Genomic DNA, 13474 nt, shown 5'->3' on the forward strand with positions numbered 1-13474 from the left:
TACCCATATATATAGGAGTACAAAAGAGTAGGTATAACTTAAGTCTTAATTGATGGCTAAAGATAGGTCTTAATTGATGGATCAATGGTCTTAATTAATGGCTAAATGTTGATTTTAATTGATGGCTCAATAGTCTTAATTAATGGCTATGTATGGTCATACAATAAATTTATAACAAATTATTTATTTACTTTATCTTATTATAACGATCTTACTCTCCATCTTTTTTCTTTTTCTTTTTTTTTTTTTAAGAAAAGGACGGTGTCCCAATTTTATTGATAACCCTCATTTATGGCGGAGGAAAATTGTGGTTATAACCCGACACCTGAGTGTTACAAATAAGAAATAAATACATCTCAGGTATCCAAAACCAAAAACACCATCCAAAAAAAGTACCTTAACTAATGTTAAAAATACAAGGACCAGGACAAAACACCAAAACAAGAAAAAACCTGCACCTGCAAAAAGAAAAAACCGACCACACATACAAATAATAAAAGAAATTTAAGACTATAGAGAAAAAACCAACTTACCAGGATCAAACCTATGAGATGCGCAGATAAGGAAGACCAAGCCTATCCATCTAAATCATCAGCCCAGTCCATGGTTCCCTAGCACCCCGCTTAGCAAGAAAATCAGCCACATCATTTTTTTCACGAAAAATATGACATGATACTCCATGTGCGTAAGGTATACATTTAATTCATCCCAGAAATCCTCTAAATACCAGATATTACAAGACCCTTTAGTGATCCAATTAATCAGAAGCTGAGAATTTGTCTCAATCTCAACATGAAAAAACCCAAGGTGAAAGCACCTGCGAACCCCTTCCAACACATTACTTAACTCCACATAATTATTAAAACCATGGCCCAATGGTACATAATACATCATACAAAGCTTGCCACCATTATCGCGAATAACACCGCTAGCACTAGCCGCCCCCGGATTACTTAAACTACTACCATCAGTATTAAGCTTCACCCAACCAAATTGAGGCCTGGACCATCTCACCACACGTACCTGCTTAGGCTTAGGAGCTAAGACTGGAATATCAAGTCTATTCAAAATAGCAATATCCTAATTAGAAAGCTTAGAAACTTTCATGATCAAATGCATAATTCTACGAAGCCAAAGTTTAAAAACTTGCCAAACAGACTCAGCAGTAAAAATCTTATCTTTATACCGGGCTTTGCAACGCCAATTCCAAAGCTTCCAAGAAACAATAAAAGGAAGAAGGCCAAAAATAGTCCTAATTTGCGAAGACTTACTCGCATGACAAAACCAAAAATTAATCTGATCCCAAAAATTAATTATCTCCATCTAGTTATTAATTCCCAAAACATGTTCTCCCGCTCACATTGCAAGAAGGAGACCGGTAGGGTCGGCAAAGGTAGGGGAAAAAAAAAAAAGGCAGGGACAGCACCAACAGTATCAAAGGAAGATCTCCAATAAGATAGCATTAGATGAGGTCGTATCTTGTGACTAGTCCATGAGTTGGTAATGTGTACTATTATAATGTGGAGATCAGGGCGGTACTCGTGTCTTAGCTACTTCCTATTTTCTTTCCCGCGAGGCTTAACCCCACTAATTTCATTAGTACAGACCACAATACCATAAAACTCGTAGTGGCAGCTCTAATAATGAACACGCGAGGCTGGCCGGGGTGATGCTGGCCACCGCTAACATATATATATATATATATATATATATATTTGGGACGCCCTGATGCATGCATGCAGCTAGTAATTAGGATGAGATATGTTTGGTTTTAAAAGTAATAAAATACATTTAAACAACGAAGTTTTATTTTAAAATCACTCTTCATTTTGAAATGCAAAATTACTAATCAGCTTGTTATATTCAAGTTTTTCTATTATATTATTTTCAAGAGTATTTTTATTTTTTATTTTTTGATAATTTGAGTAAACCGTTTTGACTCCTCTTTCTTACTAATTTACCCCTTTTGCCCCTTTTGCCAACTTTTCTGCTAGATGGGTCGATAGACTTTATTACGGATAAAACTTTTACAATATTTTATGCTATTACCCTATCGTTTCTCTCCGACACTTCCATATTTCGAGTAGGCTAATTTTCTTTTAATTGAATCCCAATGATCGCGGCCGGGTTTGAATTAGTACTCAATTAGACATGTATATGGCCGGCTTTCTTCATTTTTACCGACTTACTTGGGAGCTTTCTCGTTTTCTCCAATGCCCCATCATGGGGCCTCACATATAAAAAATCAATAATAATAATAATTGAGAACTAATAATATACCATAGTACTCTACCAACCTTGCTAGCTAGAGATCAAGAAAATGGTAGTACTAATAACAATCAATATAATGATAATAACAGAGATCAAGAAAGCCCATACTCTACCAACTTTGCTTTAGAAGACTAAAAACCTCGAATATAGTTTATATAAAGTCTAACCTTAACAGTTAATATACAGCTTTGCTTTCAGAGTAGGCCAGTCGATCGAGACCCCAAAACATGAGTTCTAACAACCTTGCTTTTGAAGACTATAAAGACCACGAGCACTCTTTAATCTTATTATTATTATTATTATTATTATTATTATTATTATTATTATTATTATTATTATTATATAGCCATTTATTTTCCGCTTTTAACCTTTCCTTCTTGATTCTTTTTATCTTCACCTAATTTTGCACTGCAGATGATCAAGACGATCGATCGATTCCGCGTTGTCCACCCATCAAAAGCATACAATCAGCTTGTGCCGCCCCACTACCCTTTATACATGAAATCCACCATTCCATGGAAAACTGATCGGCACAATAAGTACAGCAAATGCGGGCCATGCATTAATTCATCATCGTCGGTGACTCATGTGGTGCACACGAGCCGTAGTACGTTACTGATCTTACCGCTACGTGCTTTGATCAATTTTCTTCTCTACCTAATTAAGATGTGAGTCTCTGTGATGATCTTAACCTTTATTGAAGATGAAATTAGAAGATCAGTCAATCAATCAATCTGATCTCCATCTACCATTCAAAATTAATGAATTGTATTAAGTGCATTTCATCTGCATGGCTGCAATCTCCAATAGTGACAACATGACATGAGTCTGTCTAATAAATAGTACCAAAATAGCTTATCAATTGGCTCCAACTAATTAATTTGACCAAGCTAGAATTAATATGGAATGATCAATTGGGACAAACTTATATTTAATCTTACTTAATTAATATTGTAGAGCTCATGCTTAAATAATGGAACACATCAACGGTACTAAAATAATTACACCGACTGCATCGAGGGAGATAATGGTGGCATGCCTGGAATATTGGCATTGACATTGACATTGACATTGACGGCGATAGTTTAATTATTTATTGGCACAATGCCATTATTTTGTTAAACCCATATTATATGCAGAAGCCAAGATCAGTACAAATATCCTTCAATAGTTACAGAGTCTACGACTGACTGACAGCTGGCGTTACTTTTATTGAAAAGAAAAATAAAGAATAAAAAACTCTTCTTGCTCATATCATTGAAGTTGAGGCCTCGTGGGCATTTAGCATTTACCCTAGCTGTTTGAAAATCATTGAAAATATGACATAATTGAGGCCACGTGAGCTATGCATTCTGGCAATATATATAATAGCATTGTGCTTATTTTCTTCGTTATGATTATGTTCTTATGTCTCCATTGACTGCGTGCGCTTAGAAATTTGTTTTTTAGTGAAAAATCTAAGATTGATTTATGTTCATTAGGAAAAGTCACTTTGTATAATGTCACGTGAAAAAAATATAAAATGAAATAAAGTGAACAAATAAATTCAACTCATTTAAAGCTTATTTAGATTATAGATAGTAATAGTCGATTTTAGATAAAAGTTAAAAATTAAAAAAAAATATTATTAAAATATGATTTATTACTTTAAAATTTTAAAAGTTGAATTGTTTATTATATTTTATGTAAAAATTTTAAAAAAATTATAATAATAAGATGAGATGAAATAGTTTCTGAATCCAAACAGTCCCTTTATATTCTAACAGACACATATATATTTAATATATAATTTTTTTTAATTGAATAAAATTAACTCAAATATCTGTATTTGAAATCTCACATCTTTGGTGCTGGCAACAAAAGGAAGAGCACATTACCAAAAAAAAAAAAAAAAGGATGCGGTGGATCAAAGCACAAGAAATGTTCGATGTTGTTTTGGTTTTAGCTTATAAATTATATATATATATATATATATATACACAATACAGAACAACAGGTCCCCATATATGGTTGATTTAATTGGATTATTTGATATTTTCTAGTTGATGATGATGTGTTCAAGATCTGACCAAATGAAAGTAGGAATTATCATTAGTTTAGATCATGCGTTTAGGATTCTCTTGGCCATGATTTGTTACGTGCAAGATATATATATATATATATATATATACTACTTGGACATAAATAATATTATTTAAAAAAAAAAATCCAACTTGCGGGAATCGGAAGGCTTTTTACTTCTTGAGATCGTCGATGTTTAATTTAATTGAGAAGAAAGAAAATTTAAAACAATAAACTGCATGGGAGGGCAATTAATTAAGCAAAATATGCTCCAATGAGGAGCTATAATTAAAAGAATTGTTATTTCTATCTTCCAGCTTGCGATGCTAACTCCGAATGCATGCTAGCTGTGACAGTTTGCTTTGATCTCTTTTCTTTTTTTAAACGAGATAGAGAAAGGGAAAAAATGATTCCGAATCTTCTTCTGACTAATGAAGCTGGAGCGATCTGTTCACAAAATTTAATGGAATATGTTTGTTTGTTTCATAGTTTTGAATATTACTTTCTCCTACATATATATATCAACTCAAAAAAAAAAAAAAAAAAGGAAAAAATGGAGATTACTTAATTTATCATTGCAGGAAGTTTTATGATACCGTCGTTTCGATTAGTTTATAGATGAAAATCTTTGCGAAAAACTGATTCTTTAAGCAATAAAACCTGGAAATGCATTTGGCTAAGTCAATGTCAATACTTTTACAATTGTAAATTTGTCCGGTCGATTCGCTGACTTATGAACATGAATAAAAATACAATAATCCTGTACAGATCTGCAATTCTGCAAGTTCTGTTTCCAGTTTAATTCATTGCTTTTGCTTCCATGCAATATTATTGCACTGATCTTGTTGTTTCATTCGAAGTCGAGCCTCTTTACGGTCCAAAAAAAAATCCTAGTTCACTGTGATGGTTACAGGCTGATGAGTACCGTACAGAGCCCAACTATTAGATAAAAAACGAAGTCTAAATCCACCGACATATGTCTTGATCGCATTAGATGGGAGAAAATCGAATAAAATTAGTGGTATTAGGAATCTCTTAGCTGGGAAAGACGTGGTCCACCTAAATGGGAAAGGTGTGGGTGGCGCTTCTTCTGTAGCTCAGTGCCCAGAAGGCTCAAGCAAATAGTGATGTGGTCGGTGATTATTTCAGTCCCTGTCGTCTAGCCTTTCTGTCTAACCTTGTAGTCGAAGTGATTAGGAATCTTCGTCATCTTGGGCCCATTAAAGATTTCTCTTAACAAACGAATCTCCCTCTTTTGCCTCCGTCGAGCAACTCCATAGCAAAAACTTAAAGGGTTTGAATACACTACGCAATGAGCATGGCTTTCAGATTTCATTTAATTCTTGCCAATGTCCACCTTTGCAAAAAGAAATTTGCAAATCCTAGAGCCGTAGCCATGCATGTCAGAGTAAATACAGCATTAATATACCATGACCAGAAGCACAGTAGCCCAATAACAGGATGCAATCGCATTTCCTATGCCAACCTCAGTAGCTCCTTAATTCAGATTTTGCACATCCAGAACAGAATAAAGAACAGAGAACAACAATATAAAAAACAGTTTTGCACGGCACCGACGGTTTCGATACTACAGATCAAAGTAGAAAGACTCGACTCGTTTCCTACCACTAACACACCACTTTTGGCATTTGACGTAGAAAGTGATCGTGGTGGGAAGTCTTGCTCACATCACATCTCAAATACTTATATTTTACCGGCCCGCTTCCACTTTTGACCTCACTAAAAACCCCAAACTGGGGAATACTTGATAGTGTAATTTGTTTAACTTTACTTTTCTTCCTTTCACTTTCCATCATTTCTGAAAATGAATTCAACAAACAACTTTTATTTTGTTTTGTTTTTTCCACAACCATGGAAAAATCTAATAACAATGCTATACTTAGCTGGGCTTGAAGTCCTGGATTTGTAAGAGCATTTAGTTCATTAATTTAACGACTATATGAAGTTTTCTGTTATGACTCTTTTGACGTGACATGGTTTATTAAAAATAACACAAAAACATAATCAAATCAAAATGGGGTTTAAAAATGTAGAGAGAGGAAGACTGAAACTTTAAGGACTTTTTTGTTTATCCAAATCTAAATTATTTCGATCATCTCATCTCATCATTATAATATTTTTAAATATCAAAATAAAATTAATATTAAAAAATTATATTATAATAATATTTTATTTTATTTTTAACAAAATATTTTATCTTTATCTCATTTGAACTGTGTAACTAAACATGTTGCCCTAATAATTTCTTATACCCTTTGTGTGTTTGTTAATTTTTTAAATAAATTACATGGTATCATGATATGGTGGTGCGCGCTACGTTAAAAGGGTCATAAGTACCCTTTGGATATATAGTCAAAAAGGATTATTCCGATTTAATTCGTTTTGTGTGAATGATAACATACTTCCTTGGTTCCTAGACGACAAACGTACGATCGAGTGCCATAATTTTGTAGAATGAATTTACTCTGATCGCTCAATAAATATATTTAAAGATGATGAAAAATAAAATAGAAAATCTAATATTTTTCTCTCGATTACGTGAATGTAATTTGATTTGATAATGAGACGACAATTTTAAATTTTAAAATAAAATATTATTATTATTTTAAAATTTAAAAAAATTAAAAAAATTAAATTATTTATTATATCTTATATAATAATTTAAAAAATTATAATAACAAAATGTTTAAAATTGATATGAGAATTTTTTGATGCCGAGCCGAACCTAAGTGCTTTGTACCCAACTAGGCTCATAATTGGAAAAAGAAATTATGTCAATAAGGAATACAAAAGTACTCTTTAAGGTACGTCGATCGACAAAAAAACAGATGCGAATCACATTCTGGTATCCTTTTTACACAATTTCCTTTACTAATTATTAGAAACTTCCGGATAGCCTATTGGAGTAGTGGTTCATGCAAGATCAATGTCTTCTTGTCCCTGAAATGAAAGTCTTCACAAAAGAGCTGTCATTGTCCTTTTTAATTATTGCATTTTATTATTTATTTTTTAAAATAGAGGCCGGCATTTTCACTTTAAGACTAGGAATTCTAGGTAACACACATTCACATTTCTCGGCCAGAACATAGTCCAATTCGCTTGCTTTTCCTATGAGAGAATATATATTACTTTTGGGGCAAGTATGGAATGCAGTGAATCTTCTTCTCTTTTTTTTTTTTTTTCAATATAAAACGTGAGGTTTATTGGTATCACTACCCATCTACTATTCAAGTTTATTTTAAATTTTTTTTATTATTTTTTTTTAAATATTTTTTTAACATCCTTAATCACTAAAAAATATTAAAAAAAAAAATATAACTTTACTAATATTTACTTTAGGATTGTAACCCTATCATTATTCTTATTGGATTTATGGACTGCACAACGGGTTGGTTTTCTTCTTTCTTGTAGATGATCAATTCTAAATCATTGGTATTAAAAGTTTAAACTTATAGGAAGAGATAAATTTTATTATTTATTTTATATCTTAATACTTTTTCTTACGTGTGCGTCGACAGACCCCCCTCAATGGATAACCGAATACGTATAATATTTAATTAAATAAGGTAAAGAATAGAGTTAAAGTTTGAATTTAGGATCTTTAAAATTTTAATATCATGTAAAATCACTCATTGTCTAAAAAGTTTAAATTTATAAAAAGAAATAAATTTTATTTATTTATTTTATATCTTAATAATTACTAACCCGGGAATAGAAGTCAATTAATCTCATATACCTTATCCAATGACAAATGATTAATTTATCAGTTGAGACTACAACATGCATTAAATCTCCAACCACATCTTTCATTGATCAAGCTCATGATACATATCTTGAATCCCATGAATAGTAGGATTTATCAAATACTGGGCAATAAACCTTCTTGATTAGCCAATAAAGCAACCAATCCCACGATATCTTAAAATAAAAAATCATGTGACTTTAGGGATACCCATGCATTAATGTCGAGTAATTTAATTTCAGAAAACTTTTAAGGTCCGGCCAAAAATTATAGAATATTAATTTATTTGTTGAGAACATATCATTGTATGATCTCTTTCTATATTAGTAAAAGATTTATTAATTCATGAATAAGATCAACTACGTACGTCGTCATATAAGTTCCATATATGGTTGCTTAGCGCGCATTTCAAATGGAAGAAAATATTGAAGTATTAATTAAAAAAAAAAAAAGATACTCCGTCGCCCCTCTTCCGATTTCGTATACGTTCTTCTGTTTGTCATCATTACTAAAAAAAAAAAAATACTATCTATTAATGATCAGGATTATTTGGCAATAAATAACACGTATAAATAATTTAGAACCATTAACCCTTCCGACAACAAAGAATAAAATAATCAGAACAAAAGAAAAAAAAAAAAAAGATAGCAGATCATGGTGGAAACACATGTGGCCACAATCCCTTGCATAATGTTGGATACAATAAATTATTCGGTAACAGTTATGGATAGGGCCATACTGCACTCTAGCTAACAGGATTAGGGCAACCTGTGCTCCGGTTTGGGAGCTCACGATAACGCTTCCAGCAGATTTCTAGACATATATATATATATATATATACATACATACATACATATATATAGGGTTCATGATCTGAGTGGTTTATCCCCAACATTGCCTCAACAACTTTGTATATTATAAAACGCAGTCCTGTGCTAGCTAGACTTGATTTTGGCAGGAAAACATGTGGAGCCCAGCCCCTAATCCATTCTCGAGGCTCTGTATCAGCTCCTTGTTCAACCATAATGATCACAAACCGATCGACAAAAGTTTACACGTCGACCAGGCCTTCTCTCTCCCAACCTTTGCTTCAAAACAATAAAAAAAGCCGCTCTCCGATTCTTTTTTTTCCCCTTAAGACACCCTCTAGCAGCTTCTCCCTTTGTGTACAAATCATTTTTTTCCTATGGTTTTTGTCTCATTTTTTCTTTTCTAGGATGGAAAATATTACTTCCTCGGTAACTTTCCGACCACCTACCTGCAGGACACAGGTCATACATATCAAGTTATTACCAAACACTCCGCATGCAAACTTTTTATCTTCAACTTTAGTGGAGCAGTGCCTCCATTCAATAGGAACGCGAGTCCTATGCGCCGCTCAAGTTGTGCATTAATCTCATACGTGCACTATACTATTGATCTTATTCTTCAAAAGATTACCTGTCCAATAAAATCTTTGGCCCCCATTCTCCCAAATCAGCCCCGTCCAGCCCCTTTATCATCTGTGTACGGCTGTCCTCTAGTGGTGCTGGTGGCACCCACAGCCAATCCGTTCGGCCCCTATCAACCGGGCAGCTGTTTGTTTGTTTGTTTTTTTTTTTTTTTTTTTTGGGGGGGGGGGGGGGGGGGGGGGGTGGTGGTTTGGGAGGGGGCACTACACCCCATTCACCCGCCCTCCACCAGACTACCTCGATCGTCAGATACAAGCAGGGGCCAAGCTCGCCCCTCCATACCCTGCATCCAAGCCCATTCCAAAATATTTTTAATTATATATAAATATATATAAATCCTTAATAAAACGGCATCCTTTTAACTTAAGTTTGATTATTAATTTTTAAATCAAATGATGTAAATGACATCATTTTGCAATTAGGTTCACCTAACCCCCCCTTCTTTCATAGTCTTTCTTTCTTTCTCCTCTCTTTTTCCTTCCTGGTTATGGTATAGATCTAAATTGATATGAAGTATAAGTTATTTTTATCAAAATTATTTAAAATAATATTAGTTATTTTCTCCAAAATCATTCAAAATAATATCAATTTTTTTTATTCTAAAGCATATATATACGATATTAGTTTTTTTTTTCCCTCAAATCATACATTTATGCTCATTCTCACCTTATTAATAAATATTTAGATTTAAGTTTGGAAGTGATTCCGATTTCGATTTTGGTCAACTTTTTGGTAAAATTCTTGTTTATTTATGTATTTACTTCTCATACAATAATTTAGATTTTATTTTTGAAAAAGTCTTCATACTTTCGAATTTTACAACTATTTAATTTCGGCTTGTAGGCTTCATAAGGGAATTTTTGAATTTTATTCTTAATTAATATTATTTAGATTTTTCTCTGTATTTTGGGCCAATCTTTTATCTTCTCTATTTTGATTATTTGTTGAAACTAGCCGTCAGAATTAATATATTATGTCTAGTGTCAGTTGGCATAAGAGTTTAAGCATCTTTCGTAAGGTTATATCTCATTAGTTTTCATGACTGGTGGTCGTTGTGGGTAAGTTCCGAATGAGAAAGTCTTACACTATGATCATAGCATTCAGGATGTGACGATTAAGGATTTGCAGAGACAAGATAGGTTGCATAGTTAACCTGACACTTGGCGGTGCTGGATAACGATAATCGTGAGATGGAAGATCATGATTCTGATTCCAGTTTTAATAACCTGTATCACAATCGTGCTCTATTTTGGGAGTACCATAATAGGGAAGAGCATTCTAGGACCTCAGTTTTAGAGTTGATGTACCAGAATTTTCTAGTACTGTTCAGGCTAAAGGTTTCGTTGATTTATTACATGAGGTTGAGTGGATTTTCTACTCTGAGGAAGAAAAGTTTGAGGATAAACATTCTTATATAGTGTGGAACTCCATACCAATCTAAGATACATATCTTGATGAAAATAATCTAGTAGATGAGGTAACAATTTTTATTGAAAATATAGAAAAACTAGAAAAAGAAAATGATGGTGAAGTTTGGAAGTTTAAAGATCATGAAAAAACTTTTGAAACAATTAACTATGTTGATTTTCTTGGAGTTGATGCTTTTTTTTTTTTTCAAATTCTCCTATGCAAAATGTTTTTATTTTTTTATTTTTTTTGGATTTGAGATATGGGAAAGAAATTTAATTTTGGAGTATAAGATATTCAATATTATTTTATTTTGGGCCAATCAAGTCAATTTTAGTTTTTCAATGATCATCGATGCAATACAACAAAAGGAAAGAGAGATTAGTCTAATTGGACATCCAAAAGATTAAGACAAGAAAGTTTAAAATTCGAGGACAAATTTTCTCCAACCTGTTGAGAATGGTGCAGATCCAAATTGATGTGGTATATGTTATTTTCTCCAAAATCATTCAAAATAATATAAGTTATTTTATCCCAAATCATTCAGAATAATATTAATTATTTTTTCAAATTAAATATTTAATGATATCTGTTATTTTTTTCCAAATCATACATTTATGCTTATTCTTACCTTATTAGTAAACATTTAGTTTTAAGTTTGGAAGTGATTTTGATTTTGATCTTGGCCAACTTTTTGATGGGATTCTTGTTTATTTATATATTTACTTCTCATACAATAATTTAGATTTTTTATTTTTGAAAAATCTTCATAATTTTAAATTTTACAGCTATTTAAGTCCAGCCTGTGGGTTTCATAAGGGAATTTTTTAATTTTATTATTAATCAATATTATTTAGAGCTTTTTTGTGTCTTGGGAGAATCTCTTGTCTTTTTTATTTTGATTATCTGTTGAAACTAGTGTGCTTCTTAATATCTATTCTGTCTGATGTTAGGTTCTCTCCTTTCCCCATCACTGTCTCTCTCTCGCATTTGCGTTCTCTTTTTCACATCCTCCTCCACTTTTTCTTCTCCTCCCTTTTAAACCATGAATGGTTGTGGAAAACCACGGCCACGAATGATCTTGGTTCTTTGTAGAGTTTGAACTCAAATATCTTAAGTTTACTAGTTTAGGATTTTTTTTTTCCAATTTGTTGAGGATTTGTATGTTATTGTAGATTGGTTTTGGCTTTGTATTTTGTTGTGGATTTTTAGTTGTTTTGGATTTTTTTGATATTTTTGGATTGTCTATTCGTCATGGTTGGGTGGTGGTAGGGTTGCAAACGAATCGTGTCGAGCCAAATTTGAACAAGGGTACTCAAGCTCGATTAATATGTTTACTCTCTCGAACTCGAATAAAACTTGAATATTTTTATTCGAACTCTTTTCGTTAACCATTAATGTTGTTTGAATTCGACTTGAACCAAACGACTCGAACTTGATTTTTTTATTTTAAAATTTCTAATCTTATATTTTGATTAATAAAAAAATTTTAAATTTTACAAAAAAATACAAACCATGTAACTATTCAACCAAATAATTTTGATTCAAAGTTCTTATGGTATAACTTTTTTTTTATAAAAACAACTTATAGTTATAAATTAAAAGAATAATATATAAGGTAAATGTAATAAACTAAACTATTTAATATATGTATAGATAATATAATAAATCAATAGTTGTAGTTATATGATATATTATTATACAAATTATCATTTACACATTTTGGGAACATAACATGTCTATATTAAATAAAGTAAACTATAAATAAATTAATAATATATAATCAAGTATATAAAATATAACTAACATGTAATATATATAACACATACATATATAAAATATATTACGTGCTTTAAAACAAGTTTAAACGAGTTAAGCCGATCTTATATGAGTTTTGTTCACGAGTCTAAATTGTATCGAATAAGTTTATACGAGTTTTGCTTATTTAATATTTAAACCTATATTAGTATTTATGAACATCTTATTTATCAAGTAAACTAAGTTCGACATAGTATACATGAGTTGAACTCAAGCTGTTCACGAGCTGCTTTGTTTATTTGCAGTCCTAGGTGGTGGATAAAGGCCCCACCCAACAAGTATGGAGCCAGATTCCGGGGGCAACATGCCAGGGGGTGCGGGTAGCACCCCTATGGGTTGGGCTTGGGTGCGGATTCCCATCTACCCGGCATATTATATAATATATTCTATGTAATTTTAAAAAAGAACATATATATATATATATGTATGTATGTATATCAAAACGTTGTTGGTTAGAGAGTTAAAAAAAAACTCTCTAAATGATGTCGCTTTCAATCTCAATCTCTGTTCTAAGTCTCTTCTACCTTTAGCCACCGTTGTGTCATTGTCGTCCCTTAGTTTTCACTCTCAATCCTCGTGAAAGAACCTCCCTAGTTCTAATCTCTCTAGTCTCTTTGATCTGCTAACTTCTCTCTCATTCTTTGTTGTTGTTGTTAGCTCCCATCTCCGTTAGCACAGTTGGTCGCTCACAATCACCGGTGGA

The sequence above is a fragment of the Carya illinoinensis genome, chromosome 3, assembly GCF_018687715.1.
Source record: "Carya illinoinensis cultivar Pawnee chromosome 3, C.illinoinensisPawnee_v1, whole genome shotgun sequence".
In the NCBI taxonomy this organism is placed as follows: domain Eukaryota; kingdom Viridiplantae; phylum Streptophyta; class Magnoliopsida; order Fagales; family Juglandaceae; genus Carya; species Carya illinoinensis.